This window comes from Arvicanthis niloticus, chromosome 21 (genome assembly GCF_011762505.2).
Source record: "Arvicanthis niloticus isolate mArvNil1 chromosome 21, mArvNil1.pat.X, whole genome shotgun sequence".
Lineage (NCBI taxonomy): Eukaryota > Metazoa > Chordata > Mammalia > Rodentia > Muridae > Arvicanthis > Arvicanthis niloticus.
Window position 1 is genome coordinate 3,439,124 of NC_047678.1, and position 5,218 is coordinate 3,444,341.

At 41.6% G+C, this 5,218-nt stretch overlaps 1 pseudogene; it reads right to left on the bottom strand.

Annotated features, from left to right (window-relative positions):
• Positions 1-1,999: 1,999 nt before the first annotated feature.
• Positions 2,000-3,079, bottom strand: LOC117693621 (alpha-enolase pseudogene; annotated as a pseudogene).
• Between the last annotated feature and the right edge of the window lie 2,139 nt (positions 3,080-5,218).

A 5,218-nucleotide genomic window follows, 5' to 3' on the forward strand; every position in this document is an offset into this window, starting at 1 on the left:
TTTCTCCTACTCTCAACACTCTGTAGCTCCTCTGATTCTTTGTGCAGAGTTAATGCCTTGTGGAACTTCCTTCATTCACTTTAGCATGTCTATTGTTTCCTCATTCACCTCCTAGGTAGAGGAGGCTGGTCTGGCACCATGAAGTAGCAGTGGAGTGGCAGAAAAGATGATAGTGTCAAGGCACTAGCCGAGGAGGAGTTCTAGACAGTGATCAGGGACAGAAGCAGAAGAGAGCAAAGACAGATGACACAGCAAATGACAAGTAGAACTCAGAGAAGCATGACTGCAGACGGCAGGTGGCTGTGGGCATCAGACTGCATCCCTAGACAATGGAAGAGTTTCTTGGAGCTGCTAACCTTCAAAGGGCAGGAGTTCTGATACCTGTATGTGGAAACTATAACATCTGAACATCTGCTGCCATAAAGATCTGAAACTGACACCTAGGGCTCAAGAGCCGTAACCCCCACACAGATAGCTGCCAACCTCTGTCACTTGTTGCTGCTTACGACCAAACATTTCTCCAGCTGCCAAGTGCTGGACTGCTAGACAACTAAGCATCCCCACTGAGAAGTCTGTTTCTCAGGACTGCAATGTTTAGTCTTGAATTCTCAGGGCCTGAAGTATGAGTCTCTGAGTCTGTCATCAGAGCTCAGATAACGCTCAACACTACATGTGTGTTCTTGTCTGCTCATGATTTCCATCCACATAGAAAAGGGACTATACCCAGCATTTAAAATTATATCCGCATACCAATAACTCCATCCTTTGTCAAAACTGTGGATATGCCCACTGACTCATGTTTTATTTTCCATAACTCAATATATTTTTATTGTCCTTGCCATGCTGTGTACACAGAACATTAGCTTTAATGGTGTATATCTTACTGTTTTGTCACTATTGTGAATTAAATCCTACCAAAATATTTTTAACTTGACTGCTTTACATGAACAGGAAAATGACAAGCAGCTTTAAAGCACAGCACATTACAGTGAGTGCACAGGTGTTCAGTTTTATGAATGTTTACTAAGTGAAGCTGTTCATGAAACCATTACTTGGAACAGGAGCTACCTAGCACTGTTGTCTCAAGTGTTGACAAGCCTTCTCAATTATTGAAAGCCCACTCCATGTGATCTTTCTGCTACTGGCTTCCAATTCGTAGAACTGCAGATATGTGAGCCTGTAATCAGTGCCCTTATACTTGTCTTCTTTGTGTTTTGATCTTGAAAATATGTGACATCATTTCTTTCATGGGCATTTTGATAGTTTTTGTTTTTTTTTTAAAACTAGGTTGACATTTATCCTTAAATCTTTACATTTTAAAAATTTAATCAGCTACTCATTACTTTCTTTAAGGTAGCTTACCAAAAATTGATTTACAGATGATTCTTTTCTATAGTATGTGTTAAAAGCCATAAACTTCTTTTGATTAAATGATTTACCTTCATCTCACAATTGATTTTGTAATCAATTTTCACTTAAGGTATTATTTGTGAATTTTTCTCTTACTTCTTGTGGCCCAGTAAATTATGTAGATAGAGTCCATTGCACTGTCATTAAAGAATTGCTTTTGGAGAAAATTGAATGGACTGGTCTAAATTCTTAGATTTACACCACAAACAGTTTTTTAGGAATTGTAAAATTCTTTCTATACAAAAAGACTGTTATCATTATAGTTTTTTTTCCCCCATGGGCTTCTGCGACTTTTATTTTTGCATGTAAACCACTGGGGGAGTCTTGATGGTGGGCACCCTAGAGATTATACTGGAGTTCTGAGGGCGCCAGACACTAGCTGGGAAGTCAGGTGACAAAAACAATGATTCAGACCAATCACATGATTGCAAAGCTGGGTTCTCCAGCAGGGCTCCAGGTGGTCAGGTGTGGATGTCTAAGGAAGCAGTGACAGGAGAGGGGCAAGCACTGGCCGGCCTTGAGCCGCTTGGATGACATCAGGGACAGAGGACCTAAGCAGCTGGTGACTCCAGGATCTCCAGTCTATGCTTTACTTGGCCATAGAGTTCCTGAAGGACCTCCCAGCAAACTTGGCTTTGCTGCCCAGCTCTTTCTCAATTCTATGGATATCATTGTACTTGGCCAGGTGCTCAGATCGGCAAGGGGCACCAGTCTTGATCTGCCCAGTGCACAGCCCCACCACCAGGTCATCAATGAAAGTGTCCTCAGTCTCCCCAGATCGGTTGGACACCATGACACCCCAGCCATTGGACTGTGCAAGTTTACATGCCTTCAGAGACTCAGTCACTGAGCTGATCTGGTTCACTTTGAGCAGAAGGTATTGCAGGACTTCTCACCTGCAGCCTTGGCAATTCGCTTAGGGTTGGTCACTGTGAGGTCTTCGCCCACCACCTGGATGCCTGCATTAGCTGTGAACTTCTGTCAAGCATCCCAGTCGTCCAGGTCAAAGGGGTCTTCAATGGACACCACTGGGTAGTCCTGGATGAAGGACTTGTACAGGTCCGCCAGCTGGCCGGGTGTGACGTACCTGCTGGGGTCATCTGGAGACTTGAAGTCCAGGTCATACTTGCCAGACCTGTAGAACTTGGAGGCAACCACACCACATCCATGCTGATGACAGCCTGTGTAGCCGGCCTTTGCAATTGCAGTCTTGAGCAGCTCCAGGGCTTCTTTGTTCTCCAGAATATTTGGCGCGAATCCGCCCTCATCACCCACATTGGTAGCGTCCTTCCCGTACTTCTCCTTGATGATGTTCTTCAGGTTGTGAAGAAACCTCTGCTCCAATGCGCATGGCTTTCCGTAAAGAGGATGCCCTCACAGGCAGGATCATGAACTCTTGCATGGCCAGCTTGTTGCCAGAATGAAAACCGTCATTGATCACATTGAAAGCTGGGACTGGACCAGCAGGCAGGATGACCTCAGGGTTGCCGACCAAGTTAGCAATGTGACCGTAACAGGGCACACCCTTTTCCACGGCACCAGCTTTGCAGACAGCCAGGGACACTCTTAGGATGGCATTTGCACCAAATTTAGATTTATTCTCAGTGCGGTCCATCTCGATCATCAGCTGGTCAATCTTCTCCTGCTCCACGACATTCACTTTCTTGATAACCAGAGCCGGCACAAGAGTGTTATTGATGTGATCAACAGCCTGTGAGACACCTTCCACACGAAGCGGGTCTTATCATTGTCTCAGAGTTCTAGGGCCTCGTAGATGCCAGTGGACGCACCACTGGGCACCGCAGCTCAGAAGAAACCTTTTGTGGTGTACAGACCCACTTCAACAGTGGGATTCCCACCGGAATCAAAGATCTCTCTGGCATGGATCTTGACAATGGACGTGGTGAACTTCTGGGAGTCGGCTCGCTACGAAGGAAAGAAAGGGTTCTGTAGACACTGAAGAGAGCGTTAAGGACAGACGTGAGCACGACGCTGTACTGGGGCAGCCATCATTATAGTTTTAATTATATGTTTTATTTATTATAAGTTCATGATTGCTATATGTTCATTGTACACTTGAATTCATAATTTCTATTTTTTGTTTAATAATTTTACAAAAAAAGTTTTGTCTTAAACATAAAGTTTTGTCTTAAACATATAGTATTTTTTTAGCTCTTTAGGTTTGGATTTTGTTTTTTTTAATATGTAAATATCACTTTTATTTCCTCAGATGGGATGAGATAAAGAGCCATACTCAAGCTGTGCAAATCCAGAGCTTAGGATAGGCCCAGAGCTTTCCTTTCTCTGTACTATTTATACATAGGCCTAGGCCTGTAAGCTTGTAGCCTCTGTACAATCTAATCTTCCACGTTGATTGACACAATCTGAATTGTCTTGGATTCTCATTGAATTCTTCTGTTTGGCCTCATAACAATTTTGACAATATGTTCCAATCTTCTGGCTCCTTCTCATTCTCTGGCTCATTCTGTCATCACTCGTGTCTAGCTCATGCTCTCTGCAACCTGTCTCTGTAGATCTATCCTGGTAAAACTCTCTCTCTCTCTCTCTCTCTCTCTCTCTCTCTCTCTCTCTCTCTCTCTCTCTCTCTCTTTCTCCACTGCTCCCTTAAGTCACCTCTTTCCTGTCTGTTCTGGTGAGAGTTGGGTGTATCCTTTCCCTGGATCACTCTGCCAAAACTTTCTCTGATTCATCATTTTGTCTGTCACTCCATTAGAAATCACTTTCAAACACAGCTGTTTCCTTCTACAAACTAACTTAACCTTATTGTTTGGGATTAAAGGTGTGAGCTAAATGCCTGTCTATATTCTAGCCCAAGGGATTAAAGGTGGATCATTCTAGCTGCATCACACAGACCTAGAAGATTTTTGAATGAGATTCCTTGCCAGTTGCAGGATTATAATTCCTCTATAGAGATAATATCTCATTATGCAGTTCAGCTTAGTTTCCAATTCATGATCCTCCTATTTCTGCTTCTCACCAATTCATCACAAAATCCAGCATAATATTTGCTAATATTTTTAAATGTTTTTAAAAATAAGTTTCTTCTGTTTTTATTTCTTAAATGTTTGTGTTTATAGTTTTCTTCATATTTTATTTCTGTGAAGAGACATTATGACCAAAGTAACTTTTATTAAAAATAAACATTTAATTAGGATTGGCTTATAGTCCAAAGCATTAGTTGATTATTGTCATGGCAAGATCTGCATCAGACATCAGGAAGTGAAGGTAACACACTTCTTCCAACAATGGCACACCTACTCCAACAAGGCCACACCTCCTAATAGTGCCACTCCCTGTGGACCAAGCATTCAAACACATGAGGGGGGGGGCATTGCTATTCAAATCACCACACTAATGCACAAAATTTATGCCATATGTTTCATTTTAGTAATGTTTTTGACACTTAATAGATTAATGCATGAATCTAGTTTTACTATCAAATTTTTGTACTAAATTCTTCTGGCTTATTTTATTTTCTTTACTTCCATTCATTCTCATCTTCTTCCTTGACCTCACAGACTGCTCACATTTTTTAAACTTTGTTTCACTTTTAGTAGTTTATATAATATATAACATAAATATTTCTTTCTCGGTTTTGTCATCATAATACTTATAGCACTCTGAAATGTGAAGCACAGTGATGACTTTGTACAATTTTAATCTATTATTAATTACCCATCAGTTGACTTTTCATTATTTTCATAAGGACAAGTAGTTTCGATTGAAAGTGAAGAGCTTTCTTAGGCATATGGCAGTCTGAACCATTTGGGGGCACACATACGTTGGT